This window comes from Lissotriton helveticus, chromosome 8 (genome assembly GCF_964261635.1).
Source record: "Lissotriton helveticus chromosome 8, aLisHel1.1, whole genome shotgun sequence".
NCBI classification, from domain to species: Eukaryota; Metazoa; Chordata; class Amphibia; order Caudata; family Salamandridae; genus Lissotriton; species Lissotriton helveticus.
Window position 1 is genome coordinate 145,088,282 of NC_136069.1, and position 26,338 is coordinate 145,114,619.

The window sequence follows — 26,338 nt, forward strand, 5'->3', positions numbered from 1 at the left end:
GTGGCAATTGTTTGACTGTGAATAGACTAAAATGTTAGATTGGTGTGACTTTCGTCACGTATTTGGGACATGTTATTTCTGGGGAGGATATCCAACCAAAACTGGATCTGGCTAGGAGTATTGTGGATGCCCCTGCCTCAACAGATAAAGAGCAGGTCAGGTCCTTCCTTGGCCTTGCCGGGTTTTACTCTAAGTTTGATCCAGGTTTTGCCTCCACTGTTGAACCCATAAGGGCCCTTTTAAGGAAAAGAACACACTTTTTGATCACCAGAGTGTGTTTCGGCTTTTAATTCCATCAAACAGGCAATAGGTAAGATGCCTATACTTAGTCACTTTGACGCCAAGAGGAAAACTTTCCTAACTACTGACACCAGCTTGTGTGGCCAAATTGATGGAGGTGCGGAAAACGTAATTGCATTCGCCTCAAGAGCGTTAACGGAACCGGAGCAACAATATTCATGTATCTAAAGGGTGGCTTTGGTTATTGTCTGGGAAATAAAACACTGACCATCGCCCCTTAGTTCAGGTTTTCTCGTGTGCTGAGAGTGAAAGACTTACCCCTAGACTTAAGCGCTGGAGTGAGGGGTTGGAGATTTACAATTTTCAAGCACAATATCTCCCTGGCTCTCCCAATAAGGCAGCAGATTGCTTATCGAGACTCCCCATTGACTGTTGCAGTGATGCTTTGGACTGTGATACTGTAGGTGTTTGCTGGGTCAAGGAGTCTGCCATTCAAGAGCTAGAGTGGGGACAAGCTTTATTGAAAGATGTGTAGCTTCCTATTGTTATGGATTTTGTTGTAAAAGGGTGGTCCGACAGCAAGAAACTTGATTCTGACCTATTTCCCTACTGGACCATTAGAAATTAACTTACTCTATGTCAAGGGCAACTCATGCATGATGAGAGAGTAACTCCCCCTGGTGCCTTGAGACCTAAACTAGTGAATTTCGCTCATACGGGGCCCTTAGGGAGAAATTTCACGAAGTCTCGTCTCCTTGAGAGGTATTGGTGGCCCAGGATGGATAGCCATGTTGAAGAAGTAGTTAAAGAGTGCTGTCTGGGGGGAGGTGCCGCGCCAGCGACCAAGATGGCCGCTTAGGGACCGGCTCCGCCGACCTTCCCATCCTGACTCGCCATCCTGTACACTATCCTGGGCCCCGTCCCTACCGTTCGGTGGGGGAACCGCAGCGGTGCCAGGTGGCGAAATTTTGGACTTTTTGCATGGTCCGGTGACCAGGAAACGTCGTCTAGAAATTTGCGGCCTACTGGGGGGAGAAGCCGGGACCTTGAGCATGGCCTGACCCGCTATGGAGTTCAACAACATCGGCGATCGTGACAGGAAGTGGCCGATCGGGTACCCGGCCGTGCGACCTGTGTCAATTCGGCGGTTGCTGGGGGGCTCTACTACCCACTGGCATTGCCTGGAGGATACCGCAACGAAGGGGGCGACCTGCAGCCGCCCGGTCCCGGTTTGATTGGCGGTGGTGCTGTAGTCGGACCCCGAATTACATACAGACTGCCTAACTGTTTTGTGGGCCCCCAATTTGCTTGAGTGCTACAGCCCGGAGTCACCGCGATTTTGGGCGGGGAATTGGCTTCAGGGGGCGAGATGGTGGCAAGAGCGGACCACAAAAAGCCCCAGACCAAGAATGTAAGAGGTGCCAGACAGGTCCAATCTAATAAACTGGATCGTTACACTATGCCTAAGAGGTCCCTGATCGAGTTGAAGAGAGGCCCAGCGGGGGGCCAGGAGGGTGATCCCACCGGGGAAGAGCCCACGTTAAAGGATCTCATAGTTGCCATCACCGGGGTCCAGTCGGCCCTGAGTAGGATGAACAATAAATTGGACACGGTCTCCATTGAGGTGGGACTTATAAGGGCGAACCTCACGAAGACGAGTGAGAAGGTTAAGTCCCTGAAAGTCAAGACGTCTAGTCTGGTCGAGGATGTTACTGAGTTGCAACAGGAGGTGAGAGAGCTCAAGGCGGCCAGGACACTTGTGGACCGGAAACTTGATGACTATGAAGGGCGTGCAGGGCGGAACAACGTTCACATCCTTGGAGTCCTGGAAAAATTGGAAGGTCCTACTCCGGACCTCTTTGTGGAGAATCTCATCCTCAATCACCTCAAGCCCAAGAGCCTTAGTAACTTCTTTACGGTCGAACGGGTGCACAGGGTCCCGGGGGGAAGACCGAAACTGGGGCCAAATCCCCGTCCAATGATTGTGCGGGTCTTGAACTTCAGAGACAGGGATGTTACCCTGCAGACGGCTCGGGCTTCGGGCCCGTTGGCCTTCGAGAACGCCTCACTTTCGTTTTTTCCTGACTTTACCCAACTCGTACAGAGGCAGAGTTTCATGGCGGTCAAACGGAGGATGAGAGACAAGGGTGTCAAGTACTCAATGATGTTCCCGGCCCATCTCCGGGTGGAACTCGATGGCAAGGCCTGGTTCTTTGACAATCCTGAGGTGGCGGCAGACTGGCTGGATAGAGTTCGCGGGCCTGTTTCCGAGGCTCGCGCCCAGGCGGAGACGATGTACAGTGACTCTGTTTCTCTGAGGAAGAATGGAATTCATACTCCTGGTGCAGCTGTTGGCTTGTTGGGGCAGATAATGGACTCCCCAGAGTGCAGAGTATTGTTGGATTGATCTGTGTTGGAAATTGAAAGGGGGGCTGTTTCGAGTCGGGAGGGGGGAGGGGTGGCGGACCTGTTAGAAGGTCCTCCTCCTACTTTCTACTTTTAGTTACTAGTAGTCTAGTTTGGGGGAGACAGGCACACTGTTAGTTGGGGATGAGCGCAAGCTGCATGCAGGGGTGCAGGGTGGGGGGGTGGGGGCTGGGTGAATCGCTTTGTTTTGAGTTGTGTTTAGTTTTTGTTGATTTTTTTATCAGCATTGGGTGTCACTGACTGCTTCAGAATTGCTGATCTATTATTATGACTTCCTGTAGACCGGGATTGGGGTTTTCTGCACTCAGTTGGAATTGAATTGCTTAGGGGATAACATCAAACGAGCTATGGTGGGACAGCTCCCAGGATGTGGTAGTGTTGCAGGAGACCCACCTTATGGGTAAGAGATGTATGGCACTACACAGAGGTGGATACAAACTGGTGGCGCACGCAGGTTTCACTACTGGCTCTAGAGGGGTGGGGATCCTGGTGAAGAATTCGTTCCCACTCAATATACAGGCAACTTGGGCTGATAATAGGGGCAGGTATATTGGAATTTTGGGGTTGTGGGAAGGGGAGAGCTATCACGTTTCGGTCTGTATATGTCCCTCCGGCCCTGCAGGCAGATACCTTTCGCGACCTGTGTAAAATCTTTCTTACTCTGCCTGTCGGGGTACTGTGATGGGGGGTGACTTTAATGCGGTGATGGACGGTGAGGCAGATAGACACCCTTCCCGGGTTTTGTTGCCGTCCCGTAGATGGTTGTCGGACTTTGTAGGAACCACCGGCCTGGTTGACGGGTGGAGATTGAAACACCCGGGGGACGTTCAGTATACGCATGTCTCGGCAGCTCACAGCTCCCTCTCTAGGATAGACTATGTTTTGGTGCAGGAGTCCCAAGCGGCATGGGTCCATGAGGTGCGGCATCTGGCAAGAGGGGTGTCTGACCATTCGCCGATCTGGCTTAGGTTTCAGCTGGGGCAGGGTGATGTGGCTAGGATTGCCCCGATTAGTGCGTGGCGTTTGAGAGACCCCGACACCAAGAAAGAGATCGTAGGCATTACTGATAGCTATTTCCGAGAGAACGCGGGCATGGTGGAATCAAAGTGCTCCCTTTGGGAAGCGTACAATACTGTCGTCAGAGGAGAGGCGCTTTCGCTCATCGCCGGGAAGAACAAGAAGAGCAGGGCTGAGATTGATAAGGTGGAGGCGGACTTAGTGGCCTTGGAGAGGGAGGTGTCATCTTGCGCTGGCCCGGCGGGCTTGCACCGCCTCCGGCTTCTTCGGGATGAGTATAGAAATCTTCCGCGTTATAGGGCCAAGGTGCAGCACGCTGATACCCAGAGTAGAATTTATGAGCATGGAGACAAGGCCGGGAAATTGATTGCGTGGTTGGAACAGGGGGAGCGGGCGTTTCGACTTGTGCCGGAATTGCTGATTGGTGAGTCGGGCAAATCAAAGGAGCCTCAGCAGATAGTGGACGAATTCGCCCTGTACTATGAGGAGGTGTATAAGGCGGAGGGGAGATATTCTGAGATTGAAAATTCTGAAATGATACAGGATATCCCAATGCCTGCACTGTCGGAGGCAGACCGGGATTATCTGGACTCCCCCTTTACGAATGACGAGGTGGCAGCGGCCATTAGAGGGCTCCACTCCGGGAAGGCCTCGGGCCCAAACGGGCTCCACATTGAGTTGTACAAGGTTAACGCTTGTAAGTTGGCTCCGTTTCTTAGGGATATCTATGTGGAAAGTAGTCTGCCATACGATCAACGTGTCGCGAATATAATAGTGATAGGCAAGGACGGCAAACCGAGATTGGAGTGCTCCTTCTACCGGCCGATCTCGCTTCTGAATATTGAACCAAAGGTGTTAGCCAAGTTGCTTGCGACCAGACTGGTGAAAGTCATCACGACACTGGTCCATCTGGATCAATCCGGTTTTATGTCGCGCCGCAACACCGCTCTTAATCTGCGTAGATTGCATGGCGTCTTGGGAGGCGCGTCCCACATACATGAACCGGCAGTTCTTTTGTCGCTGGAAGCCACTATGGCTTTTGATCGGGTAGAGTGGCCCTATCTCTTTGCGGTTTTGGGCAAGCTGGGGATTGGACCAGAATTTGTGCGATGGGTCCGTCTTCTTTACTCCGACCCTCTGGCTCGGGTGGTTGTCAACAATCGTAAGTCGGTGGACTTCCCCTTGGCAAGGGGTACTAGGCAGGGATGCCCCCTCTCCCCGCTATTGTTTGCCCTGGCGCTCGAGCCGTTTGCGGCCTGGGTCCGGTGGGACAGATCGATCAAGGGGTTGAGATGGACATCGGAAAGGGAGGATACAATTTTGCTTTATGCGGATAATATCCTGTTGTATTTGAGCTCCCCTAGACACTCATTGATTGTTTTTTTGGATATCCTGGCGATCTATGGGAGGTACTCTGGCTTCGCAAGTAATTGGTCGAAGTCAGTCCTCTTTGTTTTGAGTGGCGACCCGCCTAGTGTTCCGGTGAATTGTCCGGTAAAGTTGGAGTTGGAGGGGTTTCGTTATTTGGGAATCTTTGTTTCGAAGGACCCCAAGATAAGATATGGTGCTAATTTGGCGCCCCCGCTGGCTAGGCTCCGGAGAGATGTGGCTAGATGGAAGTCTTTGCCGCTCTCTCTGCTGAATCGGGCAGTTTTGATGGCCCTTCCCCGCTTCCTGTATGCACTTCAGAATACCCTTGATCTGGTACCCCCCTCTTATTTTAAAGAAATTGAGTCCCTACAGAGACAGCTCCTTTGGGAAGGAAGACCGCGGATTGCGTTGTCGAAACTTATGTTGCCTTGGTATGATGGGGGGATTGGCTTGCCTGATGTCTGGAAGTACTATTGGGCTTCCCAATTGGCGGCTGTTAACCATGCAATCTATGGCTCGCCGCTTGACCCCGGGTACGCCATGGACCGTTGCCAAATGCTAGGGTGTGAATACACTAGAGCTTTGTATGCTAGACAGGGGTGGGTTCCTCTGGTCGGGCCGCCGGCTGTCGCGACGCGGGTGTGGCATGAGGCTAACCGGTTTCTTAAGTGGGATGGTAAGATAACTTTGGCGACTCCACTCTGGAACTTGGAGAGGCTGGGTAGTCTATGGAACTCAAAAGGTTTTGACAAGTGGGATCTTATTGGGATCTCACAGGTGAAAGATATATGGGGCAAGAATGGGATTCTCACGTTTGCAGAGCTGCAGGAAAGACATCAATTGCAGGAGAGTGAGCGGTTCCATTACATGCAGATCAGGCATCCGTTGCTGGTAGGTGTCCCCCGTGGTGATATGCCACCTGAGGCCTCTCCTTTGGAGGACCGTGTGCTGGATGGGCATCTCCCCACAAAGGCGATCTCGTTGATCTATAAAAGTTGGTTAACCACGCCAATGATCCCTTGGCTCTCAGGGGACAATGGATTGCTGATGGCTTGGTTCTGGATGATGACGACTGGGGGGAGGCTGTTTCGTCTCCTAGGACAGTTGCCATTCAGATGAGGCTCCGATTGGTACAGTTGAAGATTCTTCATCACTCTTATACCACAGGTCCTAGATTGTTGCGGATGGGTTTGGCTGTGACCGCAGACTGTCGCAGAGGGTGTGGAGTGACTGGGACATTCATGCACATACTGTGGGAGTGTACGGAAGTTCGTGGCTATTGGATCACTGTGCATAATAAAATACGGGAAGTGTGGGGAGTGGAGCTTGGGCTGGAGGCGCGCCGCTACATGCTTTATGTATGGGAGCCGACCGACCTCACAACACGTGGGAAAACGTGGGTCACACTAGCATGTACGATAGCCAAACAGAATATTGCTCAGTTGTGGGGTGCCAGCCAGACCCCTCAGATTGGGGAATGGATGGAGGACCTGGACTGGTGTATGTTTAGGGAACGATCAGTGTATGTGGCCAGGGGGAGACCCGGAAAATGGGGGAAATCTCGGGCGCATGGAATGAATATAGAGGTGACATTTGTATGCCCCCTGTTCCGGCTAACGTTACTGAGGTGTTGGACCCGACCTGATCCTGATATCGTTCATCCTACATTTTTACATTGACCCCTGTGCCCTCGCAGGTGGTCGCTCCCTCCTCGCTGTCCTGCCGCTCGCCTGCCTGCCTGCTGTCTTTCCTGCTGCCTGGACGCTTTCCCGCCGCCGCTGACACGTAGCTCCGCCTCCCCCCCTCTCCCATTGGTCCTCCCGCCTCCCGGCTGACACTCCCTCCCGGCTCCTACTTATGACGCCCCCTCAGCGACCGCGCAGCGGACGCGCGCAGCGGGAGCACCGATTGAGAGCCGAAGGTGCGCCAAAGGTAAGCCCGTCTGCACCCGTCCGCGCCTGGCACGCGCCCAGTGCCAGGACCCCTGGCCCCCACCGTCGGAAGCCGACCCGACGGACCTACGACGCCACCGAACTCAACGCTCTCAACACCGGCCGAACCCTGGGCTGCTACGGAGCCACACCGAGACGCACCCACGGACCCTTCAGCTGCCACTCCTGCAAGTTCACCTGCAACCGGACCCACGCTACACCAGCACCCACCAGGCCGAACTCCAGCACCACCCACCTGAAGTGCATCCTGCTCAACACCCGCTCCGTCCACAGACACGCCGTCGAGCTCTGGAACCTGCTCGACACCACAGCCCCAGACGTCGCCTTCCTCACGGAAACCTGGATGAACGCCTCCTCAGCGCCCGACATCGCCATCGCCATCCCGGACGGCTACAAGATCATCCGGAGGGACCGCGTCAACCAGACAGGAGGAGGCATCGCCATCATCCACAGGAACACCATCCGCATCGCGACCGACACCGACGATACCCTCGCACCCACCGAACACCTGCACTTCCAGATCCACGTCAACCCCAAGACCACCCTCAGAGGCACCCTCATCTACAGACCCCCGGGACCACGCACACAATTCAGCGAAGACATCGCCGACTTCATCAGCCCACATGCCCTCCCCTCCGCCGACTACATCCTCCTCGGGGACCTCAACTTCCACCTGGAGAACAACAACGACCGCAACACCATCACCCTGCTGGACAACCTCGCCAACCTCGGACTCAAGCAGCTGGTCAACACCCCCACCCACTACGCTGGACACACGCTCGACCCGGTCTTCTCTTCCACCAAGGACATCGCCTTCAGCCACGCCACGGGACTCCACTGGACGGACCACAGCTGCGTCCACTTCAGCTTCAGAAGGACCACGTTCCACCATCACCAGCAACAGGTCCCCCGCAGAAGCTGGAACATGATCACTGCAGACCAGCTCGCTACCTCCCTGAGCAAGAACCCTCCCACCAGCACAACGAACCCCAGCCAAGCGGCCACCAACCTCACGAAATGGATCAGCGACTGCGCAGACGACCTCGCCCCTCTGAAGACCCTTCCCAGCAGACCCGGCAGCAAGAAAGCCCCATGGTTTAACGACGAACTCAAGAGCTCCAAGAAGAACTGCAGAGCACTCGAGAAAACCTGGCGCAGAAACCCAACACCAGACAACATGACTGCCCTCAAGCTCGCCACCCGAAAACACCACCAACTGATCCACACCACCAAGAAAACCGCATTCAAGGAACGACTGGACAACAACGCACACAACAGGAAGGAACTCTTCAACATCGTGAAAGAGCTCTCCAACCCCAACGCCGGAAACAACGACATCACCCCTTCACAAGACCTCTGCAACTCCCTCGCCTCCTACTTCCACAACAAGATCGCGGACATACACAACAGCTTCAGCACTCAACCGACGCACGCCACGACCGACCCACCGCCCCCCACAACCACCCTCCACGCCTGGACCCCGATCAGCACCAAAGACACCGTCCACACGATGAACTCCATCCACTCCGGATCTCCGACAGACCCCTGCCCTCACCACGTCTTCAACAAGGCCGACGCTGTCATCGCACCCCACCTGCGGGACATCATCAACACCTCCTTCGACACCGCGACCTTCCCAGAGAGCTGGAAGCACGCCGAACTCAGCGCTCTACTCAAGAAACCATCAGCCGACCCCACCGACCTCAAGAACTACCGCCCCATCTCGCTGCTCCCGTTTCCGGCAAAAGTCATCGAGAAGACCGTCAACAAGCAACTGGCCGCCTTCCTCGAGACGAACGGTTCCCTCGACCTCTCGCAGTCCGGCTTCCGGGCCAACCACAGCACCGAGACTGCCCTTATCGCAGCTACCGATGACATCCGAACCCTGCTCGACAACGGAGAAACAGCGGCCCTCATCCTCCTGGACCTCTCCGCGGCCTTCGACACGGTCTGCCACCGTACCCTAGTACAGCGCCTCAGCAACGTCGGAATCCAGGAGAAGGCACTGGAGTGGATCATCTCCTTCCTCGCCGGAAGGACACAGAGAGTCCGCCTCCCCCCGTTCAGATCAGAGGCCACCGAAGTCATCTGCGGCGTTCCTCAAGGCTCCTCGCTCAGCCCAACACTCTTCAACGTCTACATGAGCCCCCTCGCAGCCATCGCACGCCAGCACAACCTGAACATCATCTCCTACGCAGGCGACACCCAGCTGATCCTCTCCCTCACCAACGACCCCACCACCGCCAGAGCCAACCTGCACGAAGGGATGACAGACATAGCCAAATGTATGTCGAACAGCCGCCTGAAACTGAACTCGGACAAGACGGAAGTCCTCATCCTGGGATCATCACCCTCCGCCTGGGACGACTCCTGGTGGCCCCCCGCCCTAGGCAGTGCACCCAAACCCACAGATCACGCACGCAACCTGGGCTTCATCCTGGACTCCTCCCTCTCCATGACCAGACAAGTCAACGCTGTCTCCTCGTCGTGCTTCAACATCCTGCGCATGCTACGTAAGATCTTCCGATGGATCCCCACCGAGACCAGGAAGACGGTCACCCAGGCCCTCGTCACCAGCCGTCTGGACTACGGCAACTCCCTCTACGCCGGAACCACCGCCAAGCTCCAGAAGAAACTACAGCGGATCCAGAACACCTCAGCACGACTCATCCTGGACATCCCCCGCCGCAGCCACATCTCCCGACACCTGAGAGACCTGCACTGGCTCCCGGTCAACAAAAGAATCACCTTCCGGCTCCTCACCCACGCACACAAAGCCCTACACAACCAAGGCCCAGGATACCTCAACAGCCGCCTCAACTTCTACGCTCCCAAACGCCAGCTTCGATCGACCGGCCACGCCCTCGCCACCGTCCCCCGCATCCGAAGAGCCACCACAGGAGGAAGGTCCTTCTCCTACCTGGCCGCCAAGACTTGGAACTCCCTTCCGACCCACCTCCGCCTGACCCAGGACCACCTCGCCTTCAGGAAGCAGCTCAAGACCTGGCTGTTCGAGCAGTAGCGGGCCCCTCCCCCCCCCCCCAGCGCCTTGAGACCCTCCGGGTGAGTAGTGCGCTATATAAATGCTTTGATTGATTGATTGATTGATTTCATGTAATGATGGAAGTGTTTAAACAGTTGCAGTGTGTCTAAGTGTCACCTGATGCTGTTATTGTTTTTTCTTTTTGTATGTTTTAATAAAAAGAATTTTTAAAAAAGAGTGCTGTCTGTGTGCCTCCAGTGATAAATCTCAAGTCACCAGTACTACTCCCTTGTCACCTGTTGAAGTTCCAGGTGAGCCCTGGATAAAGCTTGGTTTGGACCTTATGGGTCCCTTTGAGCTCTTAGGTCCTTCAGAGCGGTTTGTAATTCTCTTGGAGGATTACTCTTCCAAGTGGGTATCTAGCAAATGTGTGAGCTCTATCAGCACCATGGTGGATATTGACTGCCTTAAAGATGAATTTGCATGTGAGGGCATACCTAGGTTCCTCATCATGGATAATGGGGTGCAATTCATCCCGCAGGAGATGCAGGACTTTTTGAGGGACTATGGCATCACTCATCAGAAAACTGCGCTCTATGTGCCGCTAGCCAATGGACTTGTGGAACGCATGAACAGGGTGGTAAAAGCATATGTGCAGAGAGCTATTAATAGGAAGGTTCCTCTCAAAGGTGTCTTAAGGGATACTTGGTGGGCACATCGCACTGCTCTCAGTGCTGTGCTACAAAAAACTCCCTTTCAGATATTGAGGGGGGGGGGAGTTGCTGGGCCCTTTCTTCATCACTTTTGTTTACAAGAAAGTGGGCACTGTTCAAAATGGTAGCAAATGGAGCATGTCTCGCCTGGTGAAATTTCAGGATGACAAGTCCTCATTTTCATCATGCTCGGATGATTTGCCCAAGTGTATCCCTCTTCCGTGCTCACATTTGACAGGTCCTTCTCCAAGGTCTTGTCCTAAACAATTTGCAGACTATGAAATGTATTAATCTTTCTTCTGATGTTCTTGTGCTCATTTTTGCTATGTTCTCTTGTGCATTTTCTTATTCTCGTGCAAAATTCTTATTCTTATGCCTTCCTTTTTCTTTTCTTTTTCCGTGTCTACTTTCCCTTCTTTCCTTTATATTTGTCAGTAAGGGGGGTGTTTAATGGTCATTCTTAGAGCTGCTCAGCCTGGTAATTCTATCTCCATGGTAGCGCCTTGTGTGGAGGCAGTTACGACCAGGAGTACTGACTGGGTGACAGCTGGAGTTGGTGGCTCTATGATTCAAGAAATAAAAGACTTTGAAAATTTCCAGTGTGAGTCTTTTTAACAATTTACTTTATTGGGTACATTGTAACTGTCCTGGATTCTATATCATCTTATGCCCCGTATCAACGTTTGCATTATGTCTGGCAACATCGGCACAACAGCCGGCCAGTCCTGTGATGTCAGCTGTGACCACATGTGGCTTTAATCATGAAGGGTGTGGTGTAACAGCCCAAGCTGCCAACTTCAGCACGAAGGGAACCAGGTTGAAGTGTTGGCGATTGCTCAGCATCCTGTGATTATGGGTTAATCAATTACCCTCCTCATGCATACAATTCACACTTTCAAATCCTGATTTATTGTTATAACTGAAACTCGGAATTTCACAACTGCTGCAGTGAATTAAAAGGGAGCTGCGGTGCCATCCTCCCTTATCGGCCGTTTTCTTGGATGAACCCTTGTTTTTGCCCCATGTGGTGACACCTCTGACCCCAACTGAGGGCGTTGCGTGCCTACAGGGTTCTATGACAGATCAGAAGGCTGGGTATACCCAAAGTTTACTGTGGGGGGTGTTGACTTCCCTCACGCAGCTAAAGTGAAGCTGGTGGGTTGCCGGGGACGGTGGTGGGTGGTGGTACTCAGGCCTGTTTTTGACAGGAAGGTTCATTGAGGAGGTGATCCTCTAAATATTTCCCTACCAGCAAATCCATATTCCTAAACTAATAGTGGGACCCTGCAAAGGAATACTGGCAGTCGGCTAATGTGCTTGTAACATCAAATTTTTAAGGTGTAATCCAGCCCGTAATGATTTCTTAGTGATCCACAGCCACTCTAAGTTATTCATTAAATCACCTGGGAGCTATCTACACTTGGCCTGCGGTTGGCATAAAATCCTGCAAGAGAATTTCATAACAATTTTAAAGACCTTATGTAGTCATTGTCTAGTAATCCATGCTTATTCTGTAGTTGTCCTAATATTATCCTAAATAATCTATGCTCATTTTTGAGTTATCATTAAATCATCGTGGAGCTATCCACACTCCTCCTGAAATTATCATGGGATCATTCCAGAGTAATCCACTTCAATCCTAAAGAGGTAATAGGATCATCCACGAATAATCCACAATCATCCTTAATTGTCTGGAGCCCATCCTGAAGTAATTCTCACTCATCCTGAACTTGTCAATTAGTATTTGTGGAGTTGTAAAAGGTAATCACTCCCTGCCAGTGGAAGAACACCATCCTAGAGTAGTTTTTGTGATTACAGTAAGAGTAATCCCATTTAAATATTTTCCCCTATAGGCATACTTCGGGATGGTTTGGGATGACGTCCCCAGATAATAACAGGAATAGTTCAGCTGAAGTCATCAGATGACTTCAGAATGAGTCCAGGATGATCTTCCTTTTTGACCTGAGGGCCTCTTAACCGAGCCATAAAACGGAGAACTACTGACATTCCTGAAAACATTCAATTGTTCCCCAATAGCTTTCCTTCACTTCCCTTAGTTCATGCTGGAGTTTTGAACTTATTCCTGCAGCGGTCCTGGAGCAGTATGCAGGCATGCTGGTTACTAAATATTGCAGACATTAAGCATGTAAGACTGGACAGATTTTTTCGGTTTGACCAATCCTGCAAATGATAAACCTTGACCCATGGCCCCAAACATTCGTCTTTCAAATGTAAAAACACATTTTATTTTGTTGGTATGATGGGGGCACTTCTTCCTTGATTAGTAGAAAGGAAAAGAACCCACAGTAGGTGTGGCGGATCCTCACTCGATTTTTCAGTTCACGCTAGACATGTACTGCTCCCTCCCTTCAACAAGAATTGAGGGGGCGGATAAATTGGAACGGAGCACAGATGTGCTTATACTTTGCAAGCAAATTGTGCATGGGACGCATAAATAAACGAACAAGAAGGGGTACCTTAACACACAGAACTGAAATTGACCAGTAGGTGCCAGCGCACGAAAGCAGTGCAGACATGCTGTGGGCATATATGCTTTGATATCTTATCTATTGTCTGAATTGGGCATTCTTAATTTATGGATTCTGTGCTTACATTTCACACAGTTGCTAGTCCTTAATAGAATGTAGTATTGTGTAATTTCAATGCTTGCCGGTTCTCCCAGTTGCAGGTACATAGTACAAGGTAAATATAAAAATAAACAAGCATTAGAAATGCAATCGGGCTCGGATTTATTTGAGTTTGAGCTAATGGCATTGTAAATGCCAATGTATTGTTGCTATGTGTTATGGAGTGTGTTTATGTGGTGTGTACTGCCAGTGATCTCCTTGTGAGTGTGAGAATATTGCACAGTTACTGCCTGTGTTGTCCTTCTTGTGAGTGTGAGAAGCTTGCACCTCTGCTGCCTGTGGTCTCCTTGTGAGTGTAAGAAGCTTGCACTGCTGCTGCCTGTGATGTCCTTCTTGTGAGTGTAAGAAGCTTGCACTGCTGCTGCCTGTGATGTCGTTCTTGTGAGTGTGAGAAGCTTGCACAGCTGCTGCCTGTGATGTCGTTCTTGTGAGTGTGAGAACCTTGCACAGCTGCTGCCTGTGAGTATGAGAAGATTGCATTGTGCATCTCTGTGCTGTGCCTGTTCTTTATAAGGGACTCTTGCTCTGTTGCTGCTGCTGCCTTGGCACAGTACCTGCTGTGAGTGTGTGAGGGAAGCTTGCACCGCTGCTGCTTGTGATGTCCTTCTTGTGAGTGGGAGAAGCTTGCACCTCAGCTGCCTGTGGTATCCTTGTGAGTGTAACAAGCTTGCACAGCTGCTGCCTGTGATGTCCTTCGTGTGAGTGTGAGAAGCTTGCACCGCTGCTGCCTGTGAGTATGAGAAGATTGCATTGTGCATCTCTGTGCTGTGCCTGTTCTTTGTAAGGGACTCTTGCTCTGTTGCTGCTGCTGCCTTGGCACAGTACCTGCTGTGAGTGTGTAAGGGAAGCTTGCACCACTGCTGCTTGTGATGTCGTTCTTGCGAGTGTGAGAAGCTTGCACCTCTGCTGCCTGTCGTCTCCTTGTGAGTGTAAGTAGCTTGAACTGCTGCTGCCTGTGATGTCATTCTTGTGAGTGTGAGAAGCTTGCACCGCTGCTGCTTGTGATGTCCTTCTTGTGAGTGGGAGAAGCTTGCACCTCAGCTGCCTGTGGTCTCCTTGTGAGTGTGAGAAGCTTGCACCGCTGCTGTTTGTGATGTCCTTCTTGTGAGTGTGAGAAGCTTGCACCGCTGCTGTTTGTGATGTCCTTCTTGTGAGTGGGAGAAGCTTGCAACTCAGCTGCCTGTGGTCTCCTTGTGAGTGTAAGAAGCTTGCACAGCTGCTGCCTGTGATGTCCTACTCACTACTCTACACTACTCACTACTCTGCACTCACTACTCACTACTCTACTCACTACTCACTACTCTACTCACTACTCTACTCACTGCTCTGCACTCACTACTCAGCTCACTACTCTACTCACTACTCTCCACTCACTACTCTGCACTCACTACTCACTACTCTACTCACTTCTCTACTCACTACTCTGCACTCACTACTTTACTCTCTACTCACTACTCACTACTCTACTCACTACTCTACTCACTACTCTACTCACTACTCACTACTCTACTCACTACTCACTACTCTACTCACTACTCACTTCTCTACTCACTACTCTGCACTCACTACTTTACTCACTACTCTACTCACTACTCTACTCACTACTCTACTCACTACTGACTACTATACTCACTACTCACTACTCACCTCACTACTCTACTCACTACTCACTACTCTACTCACTACTCACTTCTCTACTCACTTCTCTGCACTCACTACTTTACTCACTACTCTACTCTACTCACCTCACTACTCTACTCACTACTCTACTCACTACTCACTACTCTACTCACTACTCTGCACTCACTACTCACTACTCTACTCACTACTCTACTCACTACTCTACTCACTACTCTACTCACTACTCTACTCACTACTCTACCCACTACTCTACTCACTACTCTACTCACTACTTTCTACTCACTACTCACTACTCTACTCACTACTCACTACTCTGCACTCACTACTCTGCTCACTACTCACTACTCTACTCACTACTCTACTCACTACTCTACTCACTACTCTACTCACTACTCTACTCACTACACTACTCACTACTCTACTCACTACTCTACTCACTACTCTGCACTCACTACTCACTACTCTGCTCACTACTCACTACTCTGCTCACTACTCACTACTCTGCACTCACTACTCACTACTCTACTCACTACTCACTACTCTACTCACTACTCTACTCACTACTCTGCACTCACTACTCTGCTCACTACTCACTACTCTACTCACTACTCTCCACTCACTACTCTACTCACTACTCACTACTCTACTCACTACTCTCCACTCACTACTCTACTCACTACTCACTACTCTACTCACTACTCACTTCTCTACTCACTACTCTGCACTCACTACTTTACTCTCTACTCACTACTCACTACTCTACTCACTACTCTACTCACTACTCACTACTCTACTCACTACTCTACTCACTACTCACTTCTCTACTCACTACTCTGCACTCACTACTTTACTCACTACTCTACTCACCTCACTACTCTACTCACTACTCTACTCACTACTGACTACTATACTCACTACTCACTACTCACCTCACTACTCTACTCACTACTCACTACTCACTTCTCTACTCACTACTCACTTCTCTGCACTCACTACTTTACTCACTACTCTACTCTACTCACCTCACTACTCTACTCACTACTCTACTCACTACTCACTACTCTACTCACTACTCTGCACTCACTACTCACTACTCTACTCACTACTCTGCACTCACTACTCACTACTCACTACTCTACTCACTACTCTACTCACTACTCTACTCACTACTCTACCCACTACTCTACCCACTACTCTACCCACTACTCTACTCACTACTCTACTCACTACTTTCTACTCACTACTCACTACTCTACTCACTACTCACTACTCTGCTCACTACTCACTACTCTACTCACTACTCACCTCACTACTCTACTCACTACTCTACTCACTACTCTACTCACTACACTACTCACTACTCTACTCACTACTCTACTCACTACTCACTACTCTGCACTCACTACTCACTACTCTGCTCACTACTCACTACTCTGCTCACTACTCACTACTCTGCTCACTACTCACTACTCTGCTCACTACTCTGCACTCACTACTCTGCACTCACTACTCACTACTCTACTCACTACCATACTCACTACTCTGCACTCACTACTCTACTCACTACTCTACTCACTACTCGCTACTCTACTCACTACTCTACTCACTACTCTGCACTCACTACTCACTACTCTGCACTCACTACTCTACTCACTACTCTACTCACTACTCACTACTCTACTCACTACTCTACCCACTACTCTACCCACTACTCTACCCACTACTCTACCCACTACTCTACTCACTACTCTACTCACCACTCACTACTCTACTCACTACTCTACTCACTACTTTCTACTCACTACTCTACTCACTACTCACTACTCTGCACTCACTACTCACTACTCTGCTCAATACTCACTACTCTACTCACTACTCACCTCACTACTCTACTCACTACTCTACTCTCTACTCTACTCACTACTCTACTCACTACACTACTCACTACTCTACTCACTACTCTACTCACTACTCACTACTCTGCACTCACTACTCACTACTCTGCTCACTACTCACTACTCTGCTCACTACTCACTACTCTGCTCACTACTCACTACTCTCCACTCACTACTCTACTCACTACTCACTACTCTACTCACTACTTTCTACTCACTACTCACTACTCTACTCACTACTCTACTCACTACTCACTACTCTGCACTCACTACTCTACTCTGCTCACTACTCACTACTCTGCTCACTGCTCACTACTCACTACTCTGCTCACTACTCTGCACTCACTACTCTGCACTCACTACTCACTACTCTACTCACTACCATACTCACTACTCTGCACTCACTACTCTACTCACTACTCTACTTACTACTCGCTACTCTACTCACTACTCTACTCACTACTCTGCACTCACTACTCACTACTCTGCACTCACTACTCTACTCACTACTCTACTCACTACTCACTACTCTACTCACTACTCTACCCACTACTCTACCCACTACTCTACCCACTACTCTACCCACTACTCTACCCACTACTCTACTCACTACTCTACTCACTACTCACTACTCTACTCACTACTCTACTCACTACTTTCTACTCACTACTCTACTCACTACTCACTACTCTGCACTCACTACTCACTACTCTGCTCACTACTCACTACTCTACTCACTACTCACCTCACTACTCTACTCACTACTCTACTCACTACTCTACTCACTACTCTACTCACTACACTACTCACTACTCTACACACTACTCTACTCACTACTCACTACTCTGCACTCACTACTCACTACTCTGCTCACTACTCACTACTCTGCTCACTACTCACTACTCTGCTCACTACTCACTACTCTCCACTCACTACTCTACTCACTACTCACTACTCTACTCACTACTTTCTACTCACTACTCACTACTCTACTCACTACTCACTACTCTACCCACTACTCACTACTCTACTCACTACTCACTTCTCTACTCACTACTCTGCACTCACTACTTTACTCACTACTCTACTCACCTCACTACTCTACTCACTACTCTACTCACTAATGACTACTCTACTCACTACTCTGCACTCACTACTCACTACTCACCTCACTACTCTACTCACTACTTCTCTCACTACTCTACTCACTACTCTGCACTCACTACTCTGCACTCACTACTCTACTCACTACTCTACTCACTACTCACTACTCTGCACTCACTACTCTGCACACTACTCTACTCACTACTCTACTCACTACTCTACTCACTACTCTACTCACTACTCTACTCACTATATTCACTACTCACTACTCACTACTCATCTCACTACTTTACTTACTACTCACTACTCTACTCACTACTCTACTCACTACTCTACCCACTACTCTGCACTCACTACTCAATACTCTACTCTACTCACTACTCTACTCACTACTCTACTCACTACTCACTACTCTGCACTCCATACTCACTACTCTACTCACTACTCTACTCACTACTCACTACTCTGCACCCCATACTCACTACTCTACTCACTACTCTACTCACTACTCACTACTCTACTCACTACTGTACTCACTACTCTACCCACTACTCTGCACTCACTACTCACTACTCTACTCTACTCACTACTCTACTCACTACTCACTACTCTACTCACTACTCACTACTCTGCACTCCATACTCACTACTCTACTCACTACTCTACTCACTACTCACTACTCTACTCACTACTCTACTCACTACTCTGCACTCACTACTCACTACTCTACTCACTACTGTACTCACTACTCTACTCACTACTCACTACTCAACTCACTACTCACTACTCTACTCACTACTCACTACTCTACTCACTACTCTGCACTCACAACTCACTACTCTACTCACTACTCACTACTCTGCACTCACTACTCTACTCACTACTCACTACTCTACTCACTATTCCACTCACTACTCTGCACTCACTACTCTGCACTCACTACTCACTACTCTACTCACTACTCCACTCACTACTCTACTCACTACTCTACTCACTACTCTGCACTCACTACTCACTACTCTACTCACTACTCTACTCACTACTCTACTCACTACTCACTACTCTACTCACTACTCTGCACTCACTACTCACTACTCTGCACTCACTACTCTACTCACTACTCTACTCACTACCCACTACTACTTTACTCACTACTCACTACTCTACTCACTACTCACTACTCTGCACTCACTACTCACTACTCTGCACTCACCACTCACTACTCTGCACTCACTACTCACTACTCTACTCACTACTCTACTCACTACTCTACTCACTACTCTACTCACTACTCACTACTCTGCACTCACTACTCACTACTCTGCACTCACTACTCACTACTCTGCACTCACTACTCACTACTCTGCACTCACTACTCACTACTCTGCACACTACTCTGCACACTACTCTGCACACTACTCTGCACACTACTCTGCACACTACTCTGCACACTACTCTACTCACTACTCTACTCACTACTCTACTCACTACTCTACTCACTACTCACTACTCTGCACTCACTACTCACTACTCTATTCACTACTCTGCACTCACTACTCACTACTCTACTCACTACTCTACTCACTACTCTACTCACTACTCTACTCACTACTCTACTCACAACTCTGCACTCACTACTCACTACTCTACTCACTACTCTACTCACTACTCTGCACTCACTACTCACTACTCTACTCACTACTCACTACTCACTACTCTACTCACTACTCTACTCACTACTCTGCACTCACAACTCACTACTCTACTCACTACTCTACTCACTACTCACTACTCTACTCACTACTCTGCACTCACTACTCACTACACTACTCACTACTCACTACTCTACTCACTACTCACCTCACTACTCTACTCACTACTCTACTCACTACTCACCTCACTACTCTACTCACTACTCTACTCACTACTCTACTCACTACTCTACTCACTACTCTACTCACTACTCTGCACTCACTACTCACTACTCTACTCACTACTCACTACTCTACTCACTACTCTACTCACTACTCTACTCACTACTCTACTCACTACTCACCTCACTACTCTACTCACTACTCTACTCACTACTCACTACTCTGCACTCACTACTCACTACTCTACTCACTACTCTACTCACTACTCACCACTCTACTCACTACTCTACTCGCTACTCTACTCACTACTCTACTCACTACTCTGCACTCACTACTCTACTCACTACTCTACTCACTACTCTACTCACTACTCTGCACTCACTACTCACTACTCTGCACTCACTACTCTACTCACTACTCTACTCACTACCCACTACTCTACTCACTACTCACTACTCTACTCACTACTCTGCACTCACTACTCACTACTCTGCACTCACTACTGTACTCACTACTCTACTCACTACCACTTTACTCACTACTCACTACTCTACTCACTACTCACTACTCTGCACTCACTACTCACTACTCTGCACTCCCCACTCACTACTCTGCACTCACTACTCACTACTCTACTCACTACTCTACTCACTACTCTACTCACTACTCTACTCACTACTCTACTCACTACTCTACTCACTACTCTACTCACTACTCTGCACTCACTACTCACTACTCTACTCACTACTCACTACTCTACTCACTACTCTACTCACTACTCTACTCACTACTCACCTCACTACTCTACTCACTACTCTACTCACTACTCTATTCACTACTCTACTCACTACTCACTACTCTGCACTCAGTACTCACTACTCTACTCACTACTCTACTCACTACTCTACTCACTACTCTACTCACTACTCTACTCACTACTCTGCACTCACTACTCTGCACTCACTACTCACTACTCTGCACTCACTACTCACTACTCTACTCACTACTCACTACTCTACTCACTACTCTACTCACTACTCTACTCACTACTCACCTCACTACTCTACTCACTACTCTACTCACTACTCTACTCACTACTCCACTCACTACTCTACTCACTACTCACTACTCTGCCCTCACTACTCACTACTCTACTCACTACTCTACTCACTACTCTACTCACTACTCTACTCACTACTCACCTCACTACTCTACTCACTACTCTACTCACTACTCTACTCACTACTCTACTCACTACTCTACTCACTACTCACTACTCTGCACTCACTACTCACTACTCTACTCACTACTCTACTCACTACTCACCACTCTACTCACTACTCTACTCACTACTCTACTCACTACTCTGCACTCACTACTCACTACTCTACTCACTACTCTACTCACTACTCTACTCACTACTCTACTCACTACTCTGCACTCACTACTCACTACTCTGCACTCACTACTCTACTCACTACTCTACTCACTACTCACTACTCTACTCACTACTCACTACTCTACTCACTACTCTACTCACTACTCTACTCACTACTCTGCACTCACTACTCACTACTCTACTCACTACTCTACTCACTACTCTACTCACTACTCTGCACTCACTACTCACTACTCTGCACTCACTACTCTACTCACTACTCTACTCACTACTCACTACACTACTCACTACTCACTACTCACTACTCTGCACTCACTGCTCACTACTCTGCGCTCACTGCTCACTACTCTGCACTCTCTACTCACTACTCTACTCACTACTCTACTCACTACTCTACTCACTACTCGCTACTCTACTCACTACTCACTACTCTACTCACTACTCACTACTCACCACTCACTACTCACTACTCTGCACTCACTACTCACTACTCTACTCACTACTCTACTCACTACTCACTACTCACTACTCTGCACTCACTACTCACTACTCTACTCACTACTCTACTCACTACTCTACTCACTACTCACTACTCTGCACTCACTACTCACTACTCTACTCACTACTCTACTCACTACTCACTACTCTGCACTCACTACTCTACTCACTACTCTACTCACTACTCTACTCACTACTCTACTCACTACTCTACTCACTACTCACTACTCTGCACTCACTACTCACTACTCTACTCACTACTCTACTCACTACTCACTACTCTGCACTCACTACTCTACTCACTACTCTACTCACTACTCACTACTCTGCACTCACTACTCACTAATCTACTCACTTCTCTACTCACTACTCTACTCACTACTCTACTCACTACTCTACTCACTACTCTGCACTAACTACTCACTACTCTACTCACTACTCTACTCACTACTCTGCACTCACTACTCACTACTCTACTCACTACTCACTACTCACTACTCTACTCACTACTCTACTCACTACTCTACTCACTACTCTACTCACTATTCTGCACTCACTACTCTGCACTCACTACTCACTACTCTGCACTCACTACTCACTACTCTACTCACTACTCTACTCACTACTCTACTCACTACTCTACTCACTACTCACTACTGCACTCACTACTCACTACTCTACTCACTACTCTACTCACTACTCTACTCACTACTCTACTCACTACTCACTACTCTACTCACTACTCTACTCACTACTCTACTCACTACTCACTACTCACTACTCTGCACTCACTACTCACTACTCTACTCACTACTCTACTCACTACTCTACTCACTACTCTACTCACTACTCTGCACTCACTACTCACTACTCTACTCACTACTCTACTCACTACTCACTACTCTGCACTCACTACTCACTACTCTACTCACTACTCTACTCACTACTCACTACTCTGCACTCACTACTCTACTCACTACTCTACTCACTACTCTACTCACTACTCTACTCACTACTCACTACTCTGCACTCACTACTCACTACTCTACTCACTACTCTACTCACTACTCACTACTCTGCACTCACTACTCTACTCACTACTCTACTCACTACTCACTACTCTGCACTCACTACTCACTACTCTACTCACTACTCTACTCACTACTCTACTCACTACTCTACTCACTACTCTACTCACTACTCTGCACTAACTACTCACTACTCTACTCACTACTCTACTCACTACTCTGCACTCACTACTCACTACTCTGCACTCACTACTCACTACTCTACTCACTACTCACTACTCACTACTCTACTCACTACTCTACTCACTACTCTACTCACTACTCTACTCACTACTCTGCACTCACTACTCTGCACTCACTACTCACTACTCTGCACTCACTACTCACTACTCTACTCACTACTCTACTCACTACTCTACTCACTACTCTACTCACTACTCACTACTGCACTCACTACTCACTACTCACTACTCTACTCACTACTCTACTCACTACTCTACTCACTACTCTAATCACTACTCACTACTCTACTCACTACTCTGCACTCACTACTCTACTCACTGCTCTACTCACTGCTCTACTCACTACTCACTACTCTGCACTCACTACTCACTACTCTGCACTCACTACTCACTACTCTGCACTCTACTCACTACTCAACTCACTACTCACTACTCTACTCACTACTCACTACTCTACTCACTACTCTACTCACTACTCTACTCACTACTCACTACTCTACTCACTACTCAACTCACTACTCAACTCACTACTCACTACTCAACTCACTACTCACTACTCAACTCACTACTCACTACTCTACTCACTACTCTACTCACTACTCTACTCACTACTCACTACTCTACTCACTACTCTACTCACTACTCACTTCTCCTCTCCCTACTCTGCACTCCCTACTCTGCCCTCCCTACTCTGCCCTCCCTACTCTGCCCTCCCTACTCTGCCCTCCCTACTCTGCCCTCCCTACTCTGCCCTCCCTACTCTGCCTGAAGCAAGTCTCTAATGATAGGACACTGAATGATAGTACAATGAGTGATCTGGTACAACGGCAGTAGGAATCTGGTAACCGGACTGTGAGAGTAAATGTGAGGCTCCCAGTGAGAGGAAAGCGAGGTGGAGTGTTTTTTTAATGAAAGGGTGGAGAGAGTGAGTCATGGTGACGAGACAGGGAGCGAGTGAGGAATCTGGCAATAGCTGGGAAGATGCAAGGGATCTGGTAAGAGGACAACGAGAGCTACTGCAAGGGGTCTGTTATGAGGGCAGTAAATTAAAGTGATCTTCTATTTTGACATTAAAAGTTTGAGTTCGGGTGAGTGGGCACGAGTGCTTATCAAAGCACTTTATTTGTTTTTTTACTTTCAGCTGTGCTGCATAGCAGCCAGGCTGCTGTACAACATGGCTAAACATATCCCTGACAAAACCAACAGATTTTGTATAGGAGAGTCCTATTTGCTTTGCCAATGCTTGTTTAGCCTACCTCAGTCAAAGAGCAGGCGCGGGTTTGCCGGCGCGCACACAGAGCTCAAGGGAAAAAAAACACATCAGTGCACACGCTCCCAGCACCATCTGCCTTCAATTACCGGCACCTCGGACAGCTGGTAATTGAGGATTTATGTATTCTTCTGCGCGTGTCCGAACACTTTATGCAGGAAGTGGACATTGAAAAAATGCCAAAGCCCTATGGCGTGCTGCATTACTTAAACACAGCCTTGCCTGGACAAATTACCATTCACATGGCAGAATACCACACGCAAAAACCGCGCGCTTTCTGGAACGCGGCAGCCCACAGCCCTTTCTGAACTTTTTTTTTTTATAACATTAGAGCTCGGAAGCCCCGCCCCACTTCGTGTGACGTAGGCCCGAGCCCTAAAAAATGAAAAACTATTTTCCAAACTCAGTTAATTTGAGATCAGTGCAACTCAGACCTTGACTGTCTGCTTTGGGGCAGAGGCACCGTGGGCAAGATAGGTAAGACAGGACGCTGCTGCTCTTTTTACGCGGGCTATCAAATGAGTGACCGCTCTATGGTTCGATATGAATTTATTGTCCTTACGGCAATTGTAGTTGGGCAATTTCACATGGGGTCATCCCCAACCTCAGCTGGCGGATCATACTTCAGGATACAGTTCTTTTTTTGCTCATCTCAAAGGGTTCTTCTAATTCCCTTCCATAGTGCCAGCGTCTTTGGTTCTCTAATTGCCCTCCACATTGTGTTGATAGTGAGTTTTTCCTGTCTGGTCCATCACAGCAGTCAATCCTTGTATCTATTTATGAGATAGTGCTGGTTGAGTTGAGTTGGTCCCATGGCCTGGAGCTTCATACCTTATATGAGCATGTTTATTCGGCATTAGCAACAGTATTGTCATGGTACCCACGGTGGTCATTCATTTATTTTGTGCTAGTCAGGCGAGCAGTCACAGCCAGAGTCAGTTGACACACACAACCTTCTCACTTGCTTTAGAATGGGTGAGTATTTGGGATGGGTATAACACGGGGAGGCGACAGAATGCAGGCCCTCTCAACACTGGGCAGATGCCTTCAATTGCGAAAGGCAGAAGAGAAGGATTAACGGTTCACTCCCTTGCCAACATCTGCCCACCAACAAACTACACATCGGTGATTTCCAAATGGGGCTACTAAACGCTACCAGAGGGCAGCAATGGGTATCCGGGCACCTGGTGCAGGCGTGTATTTATTCTCATTGGACACTTGGAAGCTCGGTCCTAGTAGGCAAATTTGTGCGATTCTTCGTGAGGCCACCATGCTCAAGTGCATGGGCGTCATTTTAATGGGTTACGATAATCTTCACCCAGAGCCGCCACCTTCTAGAAATTGGGAGGTGGAGGGTTTTTGTCACCCTCCTTATCCATACTGGCCACAATCATCCACTTGAGGGAAATTAACTCAATATGGTGGCACGGAGATATTGTGTAGAATAGTTTCCCTCAATTTTGCACTTCTTTGGGGTTTCGAAGATTCGCGAATTACCTTCTGAGAATTGATAGGGAATCCTGGGTACAAAGGTAAAGGAATATACAGCTGAGTTCAGGAAGGCAGAGCAATTCGCGAGTAGAAGGATCATCCTTTCGGATAATGAGTCCTAGCTAAGCTAGGGAGATGCCAAAGGGGCACAGGAGATTACATCCAACCCTAGATGGCGTTTCTTTGGGTGAGGACATGCCAGCCTCCCTCTTGGGATGAAACAGATGGGTGGGAAAGCATTAGGTTGATCATATATCTAGGGTGGTCTTTGCCAGACAATATTGTGGTATGGCCTAGTTTTTAAGGTGTTGGTGGTCAGCTGGTAGGCATGTACCAAATGTGGCTGTGATATATCTTGGGGCACCCATATAAGGGGGTCAAGGGGATGGAGAAACTATTGGTCAGGAGCCAGGCACCGGCAGTCGTACAATCTTAGGGGTGTTTACAAAGGGGGGAGGCCGAGATCGTCAGTGACCCCATCGCCCTGTTTTGGAATTTCTTGCAGCAGAATGACAGAGTTACTCAAAGTTTGGACGGCTACTCCC